Source organism: Tamandua tetradactyla, chromosome 14, assembly GCF_023851605.1.
Source record: "Tamandua tetradactyla isolate mTamTet1 chromosome 14, mTamTet1.pri, whole genome shotgun sequence".
NCBI lineage: Eukaryota > Metazoa > Chordata > Mammalia > Pilosa > Myrmecophagidae > Tamandua > Tamandua tetradactyla.
In genome coordinates, this window is record NC_135340.1 from 64,084,054 (window position 1) to 64,105,613 (window position 21,560).

At 36.7% G+C, this 21,560-nt stretch overlaps 2 long non-coding RNA genes across 2 annotated transcripts; one reads left to right on the top strand and one right to left on the bottom strand.

The window, feature by feature from the left end:
* Window positions 1–4,060: 4,060 nt before the first annotated feature.
* On the bottom strand, window positions 4,061–11,794 carry LOC143656089 (uncharacterized). The gene is made up of 3 exons (XR_013162389.1): window positions 11,611–11,794; window positions 5,779–6,008; window positions 4,061–4,808 (listed from the first exon to the last, which is right to left on the bottom strand). It is a non-coding gene; the product is annotated as an uncharacterized LOC143656089 (long non-coding RNA).
* Window positions 11,744–15,370, top strand: LOC143656090 (uncharacterized). The gene is made up of 3 exons (XR_013162390.1): window positions 11,744–12,112; window positions 14,656–14,726; window positions 15,132–15,370. It is a non-coding gene; the product is annotated as an uncharacterized LOC143656090 (long non-coding RNA).
* Window positions 15,371–21,560: the final 6,190 nt, after the last annotated feature.

The following is a 21,560-nucleotide window of genomic DNA, read 5'->3' on the forward strand; positions in this document are numbered from 1 at the left end:
GAAGGAAGTAATGAAGGGAGAAGGCGGGAGGGAGCGAAGAAGGCAGGAAGGAAAGAAACATTGATGAACAAAAGGGCCTAATTTTTTATAAGAATCTTAGGGTATAAGTTCTTTTTTTTCCTTCCAAGGCACATTTCCCTGAAAACATGTTTTGTTTTGTTTTTTTTGTATTTGAAAAATAAAAGTCTTCGTTACTTTTAGAAAATGCTTTTGATGAGTGTTCTAGTTTGCTAGCTGCTGGAATGCAATATACCAGAAACGGAATGGCTTTTAAAAAGGGGAATCTAATGAGTTGCTAGTTTAGTTTGGAGAAAATGTCCCAATTAAAACAAGTCTATAGAAATGTCCAATCAAAGGCCTCCAGGGAAAGACACCCTGGTTCAAGAAGGCCAATGAAGTTCAGGGTTTCTCTCTCAAGTGAGATGGCACATGGTGAACACAGTCAGGGCTTCTCTCTCAGCTGGAAGGGCACATAGCAAATACGGCGTCATCTGCTAGCTTTCTCTCCTGGCTTCCTATTTCATGAAGCTCTCTGGGAGACATCTTCCTTCTTCATCTCCAAAGGTCACTGGCTGGTGGACTCTCTGCTTCGTGGTATGGCAGCATTCTCTGCCCTCTCTGAGTCTCTCATTCTCCAAAATGTTTCCTCTTTTATAGGACTTCAGAAACAAATCAAGACCCACTCAAATGAGTGGAGACATGTCATCCCCTAATCCAGTTTAACAACCATTCTTAACTAAATCTCATCAATCAGGGAGATGATCTCATTACAGTTTCAAACATACAGTATTGAATAGAGATTATTCTACCTTTATGAAATGGGATTTATATTAAAACATGGCTTTTCTTAGGGGGCATGCTTCCTTTCAAACCAGCACAATGAGGTTATAAGAGTTTTCCAAATTTAAGTCTGGGCATCTCAATTTATTTTAAGAATGGGAGTTAAGAAGCTATTCCAAAAGTAAATTAATTTTACTTCCCAGATGAAATCCATGTCCAAAGATATTTAAAGCATGGTATCTTCAGAAGTCCAGGCTATTCTGCTGCAGAGACAGACCATACGGCAAGTCCCCTGGAGACACTACAAGGAGGGAGCAGCCGTGTATGGAAGAACTGAAGTTTCCCGGTCAGCAGCACCAAAGCTCCAGAAGCCCTCTTGATCCTCCCAGCTCAGCTTAGCTGCCAGCTAATACCATTTGAACAGTTATTAGAAATAGTTACACTGAATACCACATAACTTCCATGTCATACAACCAGGTAGTTGACTGCTGCTTTTTCATTATTTATTCAATCATTTTGTTGTTCCATGAAAGTAACCATACTTATAAATCTTTTTTTTTTTTTTTGGCATGGGCAGGCTCCAAGAATTGAACCCAGGTCTGTGGCATGGCAGGTGAGAACTCTGCCACTGAGCCACCATTGCCCACCCAAGCAGCATAACTTTCATATGTGGAAGAAAACAAAGTTTGCCAATTGCCTTTTTTCTCCTGGAGTTGCTGAAATTATGCATTTTAATGTAATGTGCACATTAAAAATAGTTACATATTGGTTATTGAAGGCCTTTGCCGATTGCTTCACATCACTTCTTATATCCGTATATTAGTACTAGAAGAAATATTTGGTATTTAAAATTTCATTTCCTTAAACACCATGGAATTGCAAGTAGATCATCATATATAATTATGAATTGGTGAACAACTCTTCATAATTAAATGATAACCATCAAAGCCTTTAAGGGCAGGCAACTTTGGATAAAGAACAACTCCTTTTTCTACCTCCATACATTAAGATTTCTTTCTAGATCTCAATCCATGGCCTTAGTGGTCTCTAAAATGAGCTTTAAACACTACCATATTCTTATATACAGATAGTTTTACTTCTATCTATCCAGAGACCTTCATTGTCAGCAGCTGGGCTGTTTAATGCATCCAGCTTTTCTCCCATTTTAGGCCTTTCTCCGTTGTGAGAGCAGTTACCATTTAACACTAGTATTCTTTTTTAATTTTTAAAGAAGTATTTATTTTTATGTTTCTTATAAAAGGAAGAAATCAATATCCTCTTCCATATTAGTTTTACTCTGAATTGATAATCTTTGAAAATCTGTCATTTTATGATATTGAACAACTATTAAAATATATGCACACATACCATTACCACCAAAAATATTATGAAAAAATTGAAATTCTATGTTTCCAAGTAACAGCCTTTATTATAGTCAGGATTTCTATCCATTGCACCCACCACATGGCATGCCATTTACAATTTTTTAAGTATTCTAAACTTTCTATTTAATCTGATTATTCATGCGATACAGACCATATATTTGCTTGAGTGTGTGGCACTCAGTTCCAGGATTCTGTCCAACTTCAAATTTTAAAACAAATGCTTTTGTCAGAATTGTCCAGCGAGTTGAAAGAAGTTAGTTAAGACTACCCGTATATCTCAGATTCATACACTCAGTTGCAAGCTTTTTACCATTTTATGATTCTAGTCACAATATATGTCTATTGTTATCAAGATAATTTAACATATTGAATTTATTTACTACTTGTGACTCTTTAACACATTCATTATGAAACCATGCTTAGAATAACCTATAACCTACAATTTTAACCAAGATTCAGTACTTTATCTCAAATGACTAATAATATTATCTTAAATAAGAAGTGCAATCTTTTACTTTTTATGGATTTAAACTTTGAATCTTGAAATCCACTGCCCTATCATTTAAACCAAATACTCTTTTGAGTATGGCCAGAAGTACACAATCCTATTTATATGGGATCAACCTAGAAATTACTCAGTTGGATTTACTAAGGGGCAGTCTTCCCTGATTGGGATTAACTAAGACTACAATTTTAAGAACCTAAAAGCTTTAAATATATGTGTTCATTTTAAATTCTTATGTAATATATGTGCCCATTTTTTATTATTATGTAATTTATGTGTCCATTTTTTATTCTCAGGGAAAAATGTTGTTCTGTGAAATGTAAGCCATTAAATCAATTGAGATACTTTTGCATGAAAGTGGCAGAAACCCAATTCAGAATAGTTTAAACAATAAGGACACTTTTTTACTTCTTGAGTTAAGTAGCTCAGTAACATCACAGAGAATCTAGAGCATTTCTACCTTTCCATTTTGCCATTCTCAGGGCTTTTTCCTTATGCTAGCCTGCCTCATGGTATAAAATGACTGCCACAGTTCTGAGCATCACATGTAGGCATGACAATATTCAGTAGCAGAAGAGAGACAACACATTTTTAAGTGAGGAAACCATTACCAAGAAACCCTCTGGAAAATTTTTCCTAGCTCACATTGAACAGAACTGCATCACATACCCCAAACTATTCATTGACAAGGAATTAGTCCAATTAGGATTTACCTTTAAATTGGGTTGCCTTCCTTGAAGGTATGCATACCTGAGTGAAATCACGTTTTTTAAGCAAAGGGGAAAATGATTGTTGGGTAAACTAGCTATTTTCATATTATAGGTCACAACTCGTTAGAGGATCATGAAAAATTTGGTGGATATAACAGATATTTAGAAAACGTTAAATAGAATGGAATAAAATAAGACAGAAACATATGCTCACTATACATAGTAGGGGCAGACATATTTGTGAAATTTATGTTTGAGTTGCACGTGTGTGTATTCAGCCATGATATAAAATTTGTTTCTTAGTATAGATCTAGGTCAAAGAGCATAAAAGTCATCTGAGTAGAAAACCAGCTATGTCTGCTATAGACAATTACCCAATGGTCCCTTGAAGAAGTAGGTAAGGGAATACCTGTATCCAATCATCCTTCCTCACAAAGCATAATGAGACTTACCAGATGAAAAAGATCCAAGAATAAAATTTTATCTACAATACATGGATCATGTATGTGGACTTAAATAATCATTTAAGAACAAGCCACATAATAATAAAAATAACTGCCATCTACTGAGAGATTATGCACCAGGAATTTGAAATACAATTTTTTAATCCTCCCAACATCCTAAGATTATGTATTATTTACATTTTAAGATTCAAAAAAAAAAAAAAAAGCAGGCTCAGTGAGGTTAGGCTGTGAAAATAAAATTAAGTTTAGCTTTCACACAAGATGGCGCAGGAAAGGGCTGCAGGACAGCTCAAACCGGTCTTGCAGGTAGGAAGGGTAGAGGTTCTGACACAAGCCTAGAATTTGCACCAAATAGGTAGAAGCAAAGTTTAAATAAGTAAAGGCCAGGGTCATTGAAATGTAAAGCACAATCAAAGTGGGAACCTCTGGGGTGGGGGGGAATTTGAATTAGTTAGACTACCCGGATAACCTCTGTAACCTCTGGAGTATCCAATCAGTGGAGAAACAGGGAAGGGGCCTGCATGCTAGGCTTAGGTATAAGATCTGTGGCATTCTATTGTTTGGTGTGCCAGCTATCATTTTTCAGCTGTGCACTCATTCTTGCAAGAACATGAATAAATTATTTTCTTCTCCACAATCAGGTGAGCATTTCTTCTCTTTCAGGTATGGCTTTCTTTCTAACGAGGTAATTTGCTGAAGATCACATAGCAAGTAAGTGAAAGAACTGGGATTTAAATGGTCTTACTGATTTAAAAAAAGCATCCCAGACCTATGGATTACATAAGTCTACTTCTCTAATGCTTAGCTACCTCCAAATAATTTATCACTGTAGCAGCAGGTTTTTTCTACAGAAAGATGACAGTGTTAATTTAAACCCATTTTAAAATTATCCATTTTAAATTTGGTCCATAGTATTCTTTGTACTGTCTTTCTCTAGTTTTGGTATCAGGGCAATGCTGACTTCCTCAAAAAAAAAAAACCCATTTATAAAATTATTAAAAAGTATTTATAATATTTTTATAATATTATAAATAAAAATATTTAATATTTGATAAGGAAAGGAAATTAAACAGATTTCATAGTAATTAAGGCTTTCTACTAATTTCAAAATGAGTCACTGACCATCTTCCTTATTTCACACTGAAATTTTCCAAACAGTGCAAGAGAAATAACATATTCTATTTTATTCAGATCTAGGTATATTGTACAATCAGTCTTCTCATCACAAACCCTTGACAAATAGGCATTTGCACTGATATAAAAAGAAGTTTTAATTTAACTAGTTTTATATTCCATAAAGCAGCAGTTCCTTCTGTCAGGATACAAATATATTCTATATATTTTAATTTTTTTTCATGTTCTTATTACATTTTTTTAACTTATAGATTTACAGATTTAGGATCCATTTGTCTGCTTGAATGGTTGTATACAAATAGTTTTATTACTGAGTACTTTAAAGTAAAGCAAGCTTTTCCTGACCCACCCACTAAAAGATAACATGTGCTCCAGCTATTAGAAAGAACTGCAGCTTTATAAATATAATAATTTTAAAAATAAGCAGTAGTCACAAATAACCAATAAGTATGTGCTCAATTTACCTTCCTGTCTGACTCAATATCATGATTTCACATTCTAAAATGAGTGTTGGGATGGATGTGTAATGCTAGTATTTGAAGACCTGGTGAACTACCATCTTCAACAATCTTAATCCTGAAAATTCTCCCTCCTCATTTGTGTTTAAAGCTTGCTAAAGTCAGTGAAATTAATATCACTAAGATTATCCAAATAAATGTATTTAAAATTTTTCTAAATTGTTCATTTACCCAAGTGTGCAAGCATATTCCATTTGGCAAAGTTACGAGAAATTAATGCTCCACTAGAAGCCTATTACAGTGCCCATTTAAATATCACAGTATGCTGGTTTGATTAATTACCTCAGAAAAGCCATGTCCTTTAATCCTCATTCATATTGCCAGGTGGAATCTTTTTTATTGTTTCCATGGAGATATGACCCACCCAATTGTGGGGGGTAACTTTTGATGAGATGGTTTTCATACAGCTGTGTCTGCACCCATTCAAGGTGGGGTTGCTTACTCGAGCTCTTTAAAAGGGAACCATTTTGGAAAGAGCAACCAGAACCAACAGGGTCCACACAGCCAGAGACCTTTGGAGATGAAGAAGGAAAACAACTCTGGGTAGCATCATGAAACAAGGAGCCAGGAGAAAAAGCTAGTAGATGTCACCATGTACCATCCCAGATACCATGTGCCATCCCAACTGAGAGAGGAAACCCCAAACTTCATCAGCCTTTCTTGATTGAAGGTAACCTTTATTGGTGCCTTAATTTGGATATTTTCTTGACCTTAGAACTGTAAACTTGCAACTTAATAAATTCCCCTTTTTAAAAGCCATCAATTTCTGGTATATTGCATTCTGGCAGCTTAATAACTAAAACACACAGCTAAAAAGGCACATAACCATTCTTTTTTTTTTCTCCAGAATGTTTGATTGATTTATTGCATATAGGGCAGTAAGTAGTAGACCATTTTCTTTAAGTCTGGAGTCCTCACCACAATATTAAGTAGATGGTAGATTTGGCAAAAATAACACATTTGGAAATAAATACATACCTATAAACTTTTCATGACACCTTAAAGATAAAGCAAAATTGCAAATCTTCCTCTGTGAGTGGCAAAGCAATATCAAACAGGTATCATTGATTTTACATATTCACCTTATTCAACTAATTCAAGCACTATTGAATGATTTAATATAAGGTAGCTAATAGGTGAAAATAATCTTATAAAGAGTACATCTGCATATATGTATATATCTTTCACATAACCATTCTTACGGTAAACTGTTACTCAACAATAATGTTTTAAGTTTGTTTGGCTGCTTCTAGCTATCTAGGTAATTTCTTAGCCACTTATGTTCATGGCTAATTGTTATCCTGTCATATTAAGACCATGTTAATAACATACCCAGAAAAACATATCTTGAAATGTAAATATATTAAAAAAACAAATTGCATACCTATTCATTAAAAATATATATTAATTGAGCATCCACTACATGCCAGATATATCCACTATGCTTACGATTGTTTTTTTTTGTTGTTGTTTAACTTATTTTTTCTTTATTAGAGAAGTTGTAGGTTTACAGAGCAATCATGCTAAAACACAGGTTTCCTAAATAGCTCCCTATCATCAAGAACTTGCATTGGTGTGGAACATTTGTTACAATTGATGAAAGCACATTATTATAATTATACTATTAACTAGAGTCCATGGTTTAATTTAGGGTTCACTGTGTACTGCAGTTCCGTGGATTTATTATTTTATTTTATTCTGTTACCATATATATAACTGAATATCCCCCTTCTAAATCATATTCAGACACATATTTTAGTGTCTGAATGTTACATTCACAGTGTTGTGCTTCCATCACCACTGTCCTTTACCAAAATATTTCCATCATTCTAAATAGGAGCTCTGTACATTTTAAGCCTTAACTTCCCATTCTCCATTCCCACCCTGTCCCCAGTAACTAATATTATAGGCTCTGACTCTATGAGTTTGCTTATTCTAATTATTTCATATCAGTGAGATCATATAACATTTGTCCTTTTGTGTCTGACTTATTTCACTCAACATGATGTCTTAAAGCCTTATCCATTTTGTGACATGTCAGACTTCATTCCTTTTTACCACTGAATAATATTCCATTGTGTGTATATACTACATTTTGTTGCTCTATTCTCAGTTGATGGATTATTGGATAACTTCCATCTTTTGACAATTGTGAATAATGCCACTATGAACATTGGTGTGCAAATATCTGTTCAAGTTCTTATTTTGAATTATTTTGGGTATATACCTTGAAGTGCGATTTCCAAGCCATATGGTAATTCTATACTTAATTTTCTGAGGAATCATCAAATTGTCTTCCATAATAGCTGCACTATAAATAAGCTGAGAGCTTTATTTTAAAAATCATAATGATTTTGGGATTTTGAACTTTATCAAAAGTTTTTCAAAAGCATGAGATGATCATGAAGTTTTTCTTCTTTAGTCTTTCAGTACAATGAAATGTATTGATTGATTTTCTAATGTTGGACCAGCCTTGTATGCCAGCATAGACTTTACTTGGCTGCTCTTATATATCGTCCTGTTTATATATTGCTGGACTTGATTTGCTAATATTTTGATGATTTTTGCATCTGTTTGTGATGTGTATTGGTCCATAGTATTCTCTGTACTGTCTTTCTCTAGTTTTGGTATCACGGCAATGCTGACTTCCTAAAATGATGTAAGGATTGTTACCTCTTCTTCTATTTTCTAGAAAAGATTGAATATCTTGTTTTCTTTCTTTCTTAAATATTTTGTGGAATTGGCCAGTGAAAGCTTCTGGGTCTGGAATTTTCCTTTTTGGAAGGTTTCTAACTAAAATTCAATTATTTAATAGGTAAAAGAAAATTTAGATTAATTGTATTTTCTTGAGTAAGTTTTGGCAGTTTATATCATTCAAGAAATTTGTATAATTCATCCGACTTGTGGAATTTATAGGCATTGGGTTGTTTTTAATATTCCTTATTATCCTTTTAAATGGCTATAAGGTCTTTAATGATGTCCTCTTTTTCATTCCTAATATTGGCAAATGGTGTCTTTTATTTTTTCTTGTTTAATTTAGATAGAGGTTCCCTACTACACTGGACATGATTCCCAAGGGTGTAAATCTCCCTGGCAACATGGGAAGGAATTCTCAGGGATGAGCCAACCCTGAGTATTATGGGATTAAGGAAGCCTTCTTGACAAAAGGGGGAAAATAAATGTAACAAAATAAAGTTTCAGTGGCTGAGAGATTTCAAATAGTGTCAAGAGGTCATTCTGGAAGTTATTCTTATGCATGATAGAGATATTCGTTTTTAGTTCTAGTGTATTAAAATAACTAGAAGGAAATGCTTGAAAATGTTGCAATCAATCTAGTAGACTTGATTCTTTTTTCTTTTTCTTTTTTTGTGCATGGGCAGGCACCAGGAATGAAACCCTGGTCTCTAGCATGCCAGGCAAGAACTCTGCCTGCTGAGCCACTGTGGCCCACCCCCTTGATTCTTTTTTTTTTTTGCATGGGCAGGCACCAAGAATCGAACCCAGGTCTCCTGGTATGGCAGGCAAGAACTCTGCCACTGAGCCACCATGGCCCACCCTTGATTCTTGGTGATGATTGTATACCTGTATGGCTTTTACAGTGTGACCATGTGATTGTGAAAACTTTGTGACTGGTACTTCCTTTACCCAGTGTATGGGTAGATGAGTAAGAAAATAAAGACAAAAAGTAAATAGGAGTGAGACGATAAGGGATATGGGATGTTCTGGGTGTTCCTTTTATTTTTGAGGGGGGAGAAAGTAATGGAATATTCTAAAATTGATTGTAGTGATGAATGCACAACTATATGATTACACTGTGAGCCATTGATTGCATACTTTGGATGAGTATATCATATGTGAATATATTTCAATAAAACTATTTAAAAAACAACAAAAAATTTTGATACAGGTTTATCAATTTTAAGAATCTCTTCAAAGAAGTTTTTTTTCCCCTTGATTTTCTCTATTTTTATTTTATTAGTTTTATTTATTTGTGCTCTTAAATATAACATTTCCTTTTCTCTGCTTGCTTTGAATTTTTTTTTTTGCTTTTTTATTGTATAATATATATAAAGCAAAGAAAGAAAAACAACAGTTTTCAACACTTTTCAACAAATAGTTACAGTACAGATCTCAGAGTTTGTCATGGGCTACCTACCATACCATCATCTCAGATTTTTTCCTTCTAGCAGCTCCAGAACATTGGAGGCTAAAAGGAATAAATACTTTTTTATCATAACAATCAACTTTTTTTTTCTTTTTTGTGAAAAATAACATATATACAAAAAGCAATACATTTCAAAACACAGCACAACAATCGTTGTAGAATAGATTTCAGAGTTTGGTATGGGTTACAATTCCAAAATTTTAGGTTTTTACTTTTAGCTGCTCTAAGATACTGGAGACTACAAGAAATACCAATATAATCGTTTGTTAAACCCTACCTTCTCTGTATAATTCCACCATCACTTTCTTTTTTTTTTTTCCACACTTTTGATCTTTCTCCCACTCTTAGGGGTATTTGGGCTATGCCCATTCTAACTTTTTTCATGTTAGAAGGGGCAGTCAATAACATGGGATTGGGGAATGGAACTAGCTGATGCTCTGGAGAGGCTGAGCGCCTATGCAGTACTGTAGAAGGGACACTTCCCAAATCTGAGTTTGTTGCTCTTGTGACCAATAAGAGTCACACCGAATAGGGCTGAGGAGAAAAAAGACTTATTTACACCAGCACCAGTGGGAAGACTGAGGTGATTGCCCCAGTCAGCTTTTATACTCATCAGAGACAGAGATAATCATGGTAGTTAACAGATAACAGACTTCTGGAGAATTTCAGTAGTTTATCCTACTTTCTTCAGGATTTGCATCTTCTGACACCTAGGAAAGGTGCCTCCTAATCTAGGGACACAGATGAAAGGCTTATTCAGGTCTGGGTGCAAATTTTACATTTACATACTACTGCAGACTTTACATTTACATATTTCTCTTTTGTGAGACTAAGAGCTCTCATTACAGTCTGCTTCCAGCTTTGAAGTTTACATTGAAAGGTTAATATTACAATTTCCAGCATGCTTATAGACTACATTTTTAAAAAGTTATTATTACAATATTTCTAAAAATAGTGCCATAAGGAACAGCAGTTCTAGAAAATACTACATCCCGGTATGACTAGATTCCATCTTCATTTTGAAAACAACCACAACTGTGGGCAACCCAGTCAGATGATGGAATGTAGTTGAGGATTTGCTATGGGGGAAAGGAAAGGGAACTCGGTTTCCTGCCTTGCAGCAATTGGCACACAGTCCCTGGCCTGCTGTGGCCCACTGTCTCCTGTCCCAGCCCTCCCATCACCATTTAGGAAATGTATTGGTGAACCGGGCAAGATCTTGTATTTGGATTTTGTTGTACTTGAGAATAGCATGGTAAAAGGGTTTTCAAAAATCTAAAATGATAATAATATACTGTCCATCTTTAACTTTTTCCAAGTATAGACAAGTCTCAAGTAAAGCCACAGAGAAATGCTTTTCTTTTTTTTTGAATGTTCTGTAAATGGTGTTCTGCAATTTATCCAAGACAAATGAATCACAATAGTTCAAATTTCATAATGCTCCCCACCCTGAAATAATTCAAGATCATATGCCTCCTAGAAATGGTATTTTAGTCTTAATCAACAATATTTTATGGAGAAGATAATTTTCAGTTTTATCTTCTGCTTCTACTTTTATACTCCAACCACCTCTTCCCCAACCTTTATCAATTTTTCAAGAAGCACATATAGTACAGATCAATATCTGATCTGTAACTGAGGCAGTTAGATAGGGAAGGAGGGAGGGGAAAGCGACCCTAAGACCCGTAACTAGCAAAGAACACAACAGAAAGTTACTTTTGTGGTGGGCACACCCAGTCCTCACTCCCGTGGGCACCTGAAAAGAACCAATGAAAGGTACAGCTGATCTATCCTTCATTAGCATAACCTAAAGGGGAAGGGCCCCTCTAAGTCCTTATAATACAGGAATCCTAACCTTGGGGTCCTTCTCCTCCCTTGGGGAATGCCTTGCTCACCCCCTTCAATCATGTACTTATGCTAAGCATTAAACTTTTCTTTGATGTACATACAGACTAGTCCTTGAATTCTTTCTGCAACTGAGTCAAGAATCTTCATGGCATAGGACCCTGGTTGAGGTCCCAATCTCTCCAAGAACTTCTGGGGGCTCTCTGACATCATAATGGTGTAAGGATTGTTAGCAACTTCATGGAAGTAGCATGTCTATTTTTCTGAAGACCCACTAGGGAAACCAGTTTGTGGCTATGGAAATCAGGATAGGGATTGCCTTTGGAAGAAAGGATTGATTAGTAACTGGAAGTGATACAGGGACAAAGGCAGTGAATTCTCTGCCTAATGGCTCAAGTGACTAATTCCTGAGACACTGGGCTTTCAGAAGGAGAGTTTATTTCTAGTCATGAAGCAGGAGAACAGATGGCCTTAGCCGCCCGAAAATCTGTCTCCCTGAGTTTGGGGAGTTCAAGGTTTTTATGGATTCTAATAAGGGGAGATGAAGTCATTACAATTTCAAACAGCAAGTCTAAGCAGAAAGAGAAACAGTTATGATTTCAATATGTAAGTACCCACAGGCTGCCTAGAATAGCCACTATAGTAGTGTGTGTGTAAGCAAGAACAATTTACGAATGTAAAGGCGTGAACTTGGGGCTGGAGCCAGTTAATGGCTGACTCAAGTTCTTCTATAGGGCCCTTTGCCGCTACAAGTTACTTTGAGAAAAGGAAGCAATAGCTTTCACAATCACAAAATAAGGGCTTTTATGTTTAAATTAGACATCAGGGTAGCTGAATTACTGTTCAGAGATTTCAGGTATTTTTCTCTCTACTGTAATATACCAGAAAAAGAAAAGAGGAATGTTTATATAATGATTTAGGAGTCATAATTTTTCCTTAAATCCTAACTTCTTGGTTACAAAAGGAGGCACAAGAAGGGATTCTGGAATGTGCTTATGCTCTGTTTTTTTATCTCAGTACTGGTTACATGGATATGTTCAATTTGTGAAAAGTAACTGAACTATACTTTTGCAATTTGTACACTTTTCCATATGTAATCCATACTTCAATAAAAATAATAATAAAGGTGTCAAGCCTGTATAGGTTCAAAACAGCACCTCATATCTTCAACTAGTATATAGAATGAAAGATCAGCAAGTCCATGTCTACTACAAAATCAATGAGTATACACTGTATGAGTATGTGGAATACACAGCTTAACAAGAGGTTATTTGCTTACATCATGAATGAGGAAGCCCAGAGGCCCAGCTGAAGAAGCCTGTTTCTTGAACCTGGTAGTAATAAGGCTGGCAAGCTTCTGTCTAGCTCTTGTCATGCCACTATCCAGTCCTTCTTCAATCATCTTCATATTGTTACAAAACAACCCTTTGGGAAAGACAGGGCATATATGACCAACCCTCCTTTTGGTAGGGTTGGAGCACATACTGATTTATTAATTTGTTTATGATAATAGGAAAAGTCAGTGGTGATGTTAGGTTCTGGCCCCACGTCTGCTGATTTTGGGAGGTAGTATTTCCATTCATTCAAGTCAATATGATGCATTGGATCCACTGACCTACAAATCACTGGCCTAGTTCCCTCTTTATTGATATCAAATCAAGAAAATACTGTGCTTATTGAGAGACAGTTTTAGTTGAACTCTGTTAACTTTGATCAAAGCCTTCTTGGTTAAACTCTTCACTTTCACTAACCTACTTAACCTGTTAACCTTCTCCTCAGAAACAATACCCATTGCTATCTGATAATCTACTACTGGCAGGAAAGAGTGAGGTCACTTAGCTTCCCTCAAAGAACAGACAAAGCTTGCTGGGTCACTGAGAGGAATTTTTGGTGAAAGAGGATGGTGGAATTTTCTGGGGTCTCAACATCGTGCGTTTTTGATATCTGTGTGAGAACCAGGCAGGAGAGGGGAACTAGAGGGGCAGTTGGTCCCAGGTACAGGCATTAGAGGGAGGATTTTTCTGAAAAGAATCGAAAAACAATAGTAAAACCTACAAAAAGTTGTTGGTCTGCTTTTCCTTAGCACCATGCACCTGAAAATCCTTAGAAGCCTTCCGAGAGACATTCACCAGACCAGAGAGCAGTGGCAAGGAGTGCAACTTTGACCTTTCCCCCACCTCTGTCCCTTTGCCACATTTTGACATTAAAATGTTAGTTCTTCCAGTAGTAAAACACTTCACGATTCCTGGGAGGCACTGAGAGGCAAGCTATGTGTCCAGGGTCAAATGAAGGAGGGGATTATTTCTGGGAGTTGTCTGCAGGCTTTCTCCATGGTTCCGGGCCTGCACCCTTCTTTTTTCTGGCATCTCTTCACAGAGCTGGAGCCTGCAGCTTCTAAGCAGATGATTCAGAAAATGCAGACCTCAGGTACCCGTTGTTTCAGCTGCCTTGGAAACTGCACTCTCATTGCTCTCACATCTCAAGACCATAGTCTTCCTGAGGTGTTTCCCACCTGAACCACTTCACTTATTTCTCCTACAAAGACAGTTTTATTCTTCACCTACCCAGGTTAAACACACTCTCTCTTCTCCTACCCTCCACCATTTTGTTACCAGACAAAGAGCATGGATTCTCTTGCCCAACACACTCAATAACCAATTCCTAGGAAACCAGAGTTTCAAAGAGAGAAAGAGTTTATTACTAGGTGTGTAGTAGGAGAGCAGATGATCTAGCAGCCCAAAATCTGTCTCCCCAAACTGCAGTAATTCTGATAGTTTTATTAAAGAAAAAGATGGACAGAGTTTAGGATAATGAGTGACCCCAGATGATGTAATTAGAGGTGATCTGATTATTGAGCATGCACAGGATGATTACATGCTTAGTCATAGAATATATGTAAGAAAATGGGTGGAATAAGGTATAGGTGACTTGTAGGTTTAAGTCTAAGCTACTGTGCATATCAGGCAGGTTAGATCCAGTCTCAGTTATCAAGACAGCTTTGGGCTTGGGGTGGGTTAGTTCAAGGCTGATCCAAGGCCCTTCATTAATAAGTATTAGGGATTGTCTTTAGTGATCACAAGACTCTAAAGTTGAAAAACTGGATAACTGGGTACAAATGAAGATTAGTCACAAGGCTTTTATGATTACAGGGGTAGAAGATAAAGACTATGCAATCATCATCAGACATAAAGACAGCTGGATTACAATTTAGGTATTTCAGGTATTTCCCTCTGTCTGCTCCAATATACAAGAAACCAAAATGGGATATCTATGTAATGATTCAAGATCATCCCTTAAATCCTAATTTCCTGGTTACAATTTTGCTGTGGAAATGAATTAAAAGCTTCAAAACAGAGGAATATAAACAATATCCTGTATCATTCAAATAAAGCAAGAATGGTTAATAATATCAGACAAAGCAGGATTTTGAAAGAGTATTAACTACAACAAAGGTGGATATTTTAAATTGACAAATGGTACACTTCACCAAGAAGATACAACAAGCATGAATATTTATGTTTCAAACAAAATAACCACACGATTTGTAGAACAAATATCATTAGAGACAGGAAAAGAAATTTACAAAACACAATCCTCACAATCGCCTTTACCACATTCTTTTCAGAAACTGATGGATCAAGCTGACAGAAAAGAAGCAAGGTTTTTGAAGATGTAAATGAAAAAATATAAGCAATAATAGATAAATACATAGAATAGAGAGTAAACTATTCAAATTCTCTTGAAACATTTATAAAATTTGACCATGTAGGCCATACGGTACATCACAATTCTTCAAAGAAGAAATCTTAAAGTACACGTTTTCTAATAAAAATGTAATAAAACAAGAAATTAACAATAAAAGTATACACCAAAACATTTATAAACTTTGTAACTTCAGTGACAAACAATCTCCTTGTGTTAAAGAGAAAACCAAATTGTTTATAGTCTATTTATTAATATAACAATGAATGCACAAAGATATTGAAATGCGTACACACACACAAACACACACCCGCACACACACAATTTCCCAGGCATTGTTCTAAGTGCTGGAATATTTGTTATGTTATACTTGTGCAGCATCTTTTCTTTTGGTAATTGATCCTTCTTCCACTGGTGAAGCTTTGATCACATAGCCCTGCCTTTCCCATATCAGGGGTGAGCAGGTATCCTGACTGGCCAATTCTCCTGGATTGACATGTGACATAGGGAGGCCCAAAGAGAGCCCTTTTTTGGAAGATTCCGAAGGGCATTTGGATAAATAGGTTTTCTCTTCTTCTAGGAGGTTAAATTCTAAAGGACGAATAAGTCTGAAGGTCCCAGGGCCCTCTTTGCTGCCTCAGATGAGAACCGGCTTGAGGATAAAACTAACACAGAAGACTTTTGCAAAAGACAAAGAAGGAGGGAGAAAAAGAGAGTGTACATATATCTGTGCACACTGGCGTCTCTCTGTCATTGGAGTGACTTGGACCTGGAGTTGTAAATGTTCCACTGTTCAACCCCACAAGACTTCTTGGTCTTGAAGTGAATCTAAGCACACTGGACATTTTCTTTTCTGTGTGCCATCACTTGCTTTTCACACACCTTCAAGGAGATAAGGGACATCAAAAAGCTTTATTGTTTTTGCTAGTCAAGTTCTAAGTACTTTAACAGTATGATTCCACTGATTCTTCAGTTCAATACTATCAGCTGAGCAGAGATGCAGACAGGCTAGGTAAGGTTATATCTTAATCATTTATTCATTAAACAAAAATTACTATATGGCCAGCACTATTCTAGGTATAGATGGGGCCTTCCCCAAATCTGGGTTTTTCTCTTGGCTGTCCAAATATCCAGACACACCAAATGGGCTGAGGAGGAAAAAAGATGTTGATTTATGCTGATGGGAGAGCAGGGGGAAATATCCAAATCTGTCTCCCTGCAGTGATTTTTCATTTGGCTTTTATACATGTTAGTGACAAAGAAAGATGATCATCTTGGGTAACAGGTAACAGGGAGGGGGCTGGAGAACTTCATTAGTTCTTTACCTCAATTATTTACTATTTCCTTGAGGATTTACATCCTCTGTGATACCTGACGCATGGTGCCTCCAAGCATGGGGTGAAACCTCAGATGAAACCTTATTCACATCTGAGTGCAGACTTCACATTTATATATTACTCCTCAATGAGACTAAGAGTTCACATTCACAGCTTGCTGACAGTTTTAAGATTACATTTAAAGACTGTTTCAAGGTTATAGTTAAAAACTATTACTACATAGGTGCTTAGGATGCATACATGAATAAAATTGACTAAAACCTTTGCATTTGTGGAGTTTATATTCTAGCTAAGGAGACAGATGATAAATGGTGAACATGATAAGTAAATAATAGGGCATGGTAGAGGGGGACAAATGTTATGGGAAAAAAAATAGAGCAGGCTAAGAGGTTTCTGGAATGTGTATTGTGTTGAGGTGTAGTCCACGTTGCAATATGAAATAGGATGGTTAGAGAAGGCCTTGAGAAAATGATATTCAAATAAATACATAAAGGACATATATTTCCAGCTTGAAGAAACAATTTTGCAAAAGCTCTAAAATGGAACCATGCCCGGTAGCTTTGCTGCTGGTCCAAATAGTCTTCTCTTTCCCAGACTTTTCATTGCCACTTGCCAGAAATTTGTTGTAATAAATATGCACATCTATAATGACTAGGATTGTGAATGGTCTTCCCTAGAGTTGTGTAGTTTACAACCTGTGCAGGTTGCACAATCATCCATTCCAGTTGTGTTGCTGGGTGTATCTGGGGAAAAACAATGAGCAGAGGCAGCCAGGGGAAGATAAGGCCAGGAAGGTTATGGGGTTCATGCAAGACCTGAGGACATTATAAGGAACTTGGCTTACACTTGAATGTATTGAATGTAATTGGGAGTCATTTGGAGGTTTTCAGCATGACCTGACAAATTTTGAAAGAATTACTCCAACTACTCTATTGAGAATACATTGTTGGGGGAAAAGGGTGGATGCAGGCAAAGAGGCTGCTGTAAAAAAATCCAGTTGAGAAATAACAGTGTCTTGTTCAAAGTGAAGTAGTGAGAAGAAGTTGGATTCTGTATATATTTTATTGATTGAGCCAAGAGAATTTTTTGACCAATTGGATTTGTGGTATTAAATTGTAAGTAGATTCAAGGATGATGTCAAGGGTTTTGTCAAGTAGCTCAAGCTACTTGCCCATCACTGATGCTGAAATTACATTTTTTTTAACAAAATTCACCCTGATTACCTTGACTATATTTAGCCAAAAAAACAAAACAAAATAAAACAAAAAAACTGTTTAGATGAACTAGCTATAGGACAATACACAGCATATACTATAAACAAAAAGAATAATTTCTTACCCATTCCTCTCCCTGTAACTGATTATCTATCTATCTATCCATCCATCTTTCTATCTATTAATCTAAATGGCAATGGGGTATACAGGAAAATTTGCTATCAATTAAAGCAACTTTTTTTCTTGATCTTATCAAAGATCATTTATAAAGAAGAGGAAAGTTATAAGCTCAGGTGATATTTCTTATGTATATATTCATCTCCCTATATAGACATATGTTGAGGATTGAATCATATCTCCCACAAAAGGCATGTTCAGTTCCCAACCCCTGGTTCTGTGGGTGTGAACCCATTTGTAAATAGGATCTTTGAATATGTTATTAGTTAAGGTGGGCCTTAATCCAATGTGACTGAAGTCCTGAAAAGCAAAGGAAATTAGAAACAGAGGATAAGCCACAGGGATCAGCCAGAAGCTGGAAGTCAGCAGAACCTGGTGGGAAAGGTGAAGACGTCACCAATTACATTGACATGTAACAGAAAAGCTAAGATTGCCAGTCAGCCAGAAGATATCAACGTGTCTTTCTTGGTATGTCATTTTCGTGGTATATATCACGTTATGTAATATTACAGCTATCTGTTTTTATTTTCCACTCCTCCTCATTCCTGCCTTTTGATTTTGAGCTCTTTAAGGGCAAGACAGGTATCCCTTCTAGCCCTGGGCACAATGCTCAGTACACAGTGGACAATCTGTACTTCTAAACTGAGATAGACGTGATGGTCCCAATCAAACATCCAAAAGGCACATACAGTTGCTTATTTAAATTGTGGAGATGACTTTATTCTTACTATTGTCTCCAACTTATTATTTTCTGGAAGGATTCCACTTTGTGACATAGGGGATACATTTTTTAGGATGGCTGTCAGATGGCAGTTTTTGTTATAAAACAGAGTTGGGGTAATTATCCTGCTCTAGGATTGAAATGAGAAATAGAAAAAGATTCCACTAACTTGGGACCTGGGAAACAAAGTTTATGAGCTCCTACCAGACTGCCTTGGTATCCCAGGGACATTGATAGTAATAATAAAGAGCTTTCCTTATATCTAAGTCCTAATAAATCACCCTCAAAACACCTTCTTTAAAATAGTTTCAAGAAAAACTAAAGCCTTGCTTCTATTTCTTTCACCAGCCTCTACTGCAAGGAGACAGGAGAGGATAGATTTTCCCTCCAGCAATGCCCATGATAGTGGTAATGAGGTTTTTTAAAGCAAAATTCCTATGTTCTTTTCTTTCCTTTATTATTTCCCCTTTTCTTACTTAAAAGGAGTATGGCTCTGTTGTAGTTGCAAGCTGCCAGAATGCAATATACCAATATGGAATGGCTTTTAAAAAGGGGAGCTTCTTAAGTTGCAAGTTTACAGTTCTAAGCCTGTGAAAATGTCCAAATTAAAGCAAGGCTATAGAAATGTCCAATTTAAGGCACCTAGGGAAAGATACCTTGGTTCAAGAAGGCTGATGAAGTTCAAGGTTTCTCTCTCAACAAGACAGGCAAATGGTGAACACAGCGACATCTGCTAGCTTTCTCTCCAGGCTTCTTGTTTCATGAAGCAGCCCAAGGCACGTTTCTCTTCTTCATCTCCAAAGGTCTTTGGCTGCATGGGCTTTTGTGGTTCTTGTGGCTCTCAAGCTTTTTCCAAAATGCTTCCTCTTTTAAAGGACTCCAGTAAACTAATCAAGACTCACCTGCAATGGGGGGAGTCACATTTCCCTCTAATCAAAGGTTAATACCCACAACTGGGCGAGTCACATCTCTGCAGAGATAATCCAATCAAGTTTCCAACCCACAGTGCTGAATAGGTATTAAATGAAAATGGCTGCCTCCATGAGATGGATCAGGATTAAAACATGGCTTTTCTAGGGCACATAATCCTTTCAAACTGGCACAGGCTCCCTGTGCTCATTATGAACATGAAGATGATAAATTAGCTGTTGAAAATGAATCATGTGGTCAAGACTGCTGCATAATTAGCCTGATCACTGTTCTCACTAAACTGACTTCTTTGACACAAACAGACAGACTGTGGCAAAAGATGGGTGTGTTAAACTGGTGGGGAGGTGTGTGGGGGGAGGGACTCTCTGTATTTGGATGCATTCACTATTCATTCTAGAATTTTAATTTTTATTGTTACTTCAATTCCTATGTAACTTGTTAATACCAGAAGTCAAGTGCTCTTTATTTGTGGTCTCCCAGGAGCTCCTCAGGTGTTATGGGCTCCATTATCATCCCTAGTACTTGTCCATATGGTTTTCCTTCTTCTACACACCTGGAAGCCCTTCTCCTATGAAAAATCTCTCTCTTCTCATCCTCCTACATAGATCTCTCATTCTCTTAAGTCCACCTGCTTCCCTCTCAGGACTCTTATACACTTCCTCAGTCTAGGAAAGCCTTGGTCTAGGCTCTTTGTTATTCATCACGTTTTCCCTTGATTATAACTAAGTGAGCTGAAAGTGGGTAGAGATGGGACTTGATTAGGCTGTCACCTATTCTCTCATTTCCCCGAGGTTCAATCATCAGGATCAAGCATCCTCAAAACAATCTTCAGATTAGACTTCCTTCTCTGTCAAAAAGGACCCACATTCCCGCCCATGCAAAAAAAAAAAAAAAAAAAAAAGTGACCCACATATAGAAGCCCATGTCCCTTATTTGCCATTTTGCTATAACTTCATAGTTCCTTTTTGGATTACTTTTTATAAGGCCCACTTCCATAATCCCAGCTTGGTGAGTACCTGGCCCCAAGAAGATGGTGGGGGATCTTAGTGTGCATCATGGCCCAGAAAGGAAATAGAGAGAAAGGAAAAACAAATCAAAAACCAAATTCTGTCTCACTATACTCACCTGGGGATGAAGGAAAATGGAGAATGAGTCTTTGGAATGTTGCGTATTTTGGTTTTTGTGTTTCAACCTTTGAAATATTAAAAACTTAGGTTGGCCAATGTTGATCCTCTATGACTTCAACTGGACTTTAGTTCTCCAAGTGCTTTTTTTTAAAATGGAAGAGAGTATTTGATCAGCCTGTTATTCCTTTTTTTCCTAATAGCTTTCATATTCCCTTGATCCTAGCCCAGAGTGAGAGAGTTGATTACAAATATATTTCCTGCAAGAAGATTGATCCAGACTTATTTACACAAAGTCAGAATGTGTGTGCAGCATCCAAAGGGGCAGAAAATGTGTTGTGCATTATTAAGAACACTGGAATGGAGGTTCAAGGTAATACGCAGTCCGTGAGAGCATATTTTTATATCTGTGACAGAATTTTCTGACAATAGAAGCTCAGAATAAAATCATACTAAGTGGAGCCACAGTATGCCTAGCACTCAGCTCTGTAGAAATGCCAGGTCATAATCACATATTGTTTATTTTTCAGGATGACACAGCAACCTAAGAAATTTAGTTCACAAGAAGATTCTGGAAACAGTGCATCAACAATCCCCAAAGTATACATAAATACTTCTAGTCCCTCTGTTTGGGCAGTTGAAATAAGAAAGGATATGAGTGGGTGAATTATCATGGACTTTGAGAATTACTCAAGTATTGATAATGGGAAGAAGGTAAATTTTCTTTGGAGTTTACTGGCTGCTCAGCGTTATACCCACCCACATTAGAGGACTGATGAATTTTGAAGAAATAAAGGAATTCTGTTTGAGCCGTTCAAGACTTAGGATTTCCAAGAGAGGCTCTGTATT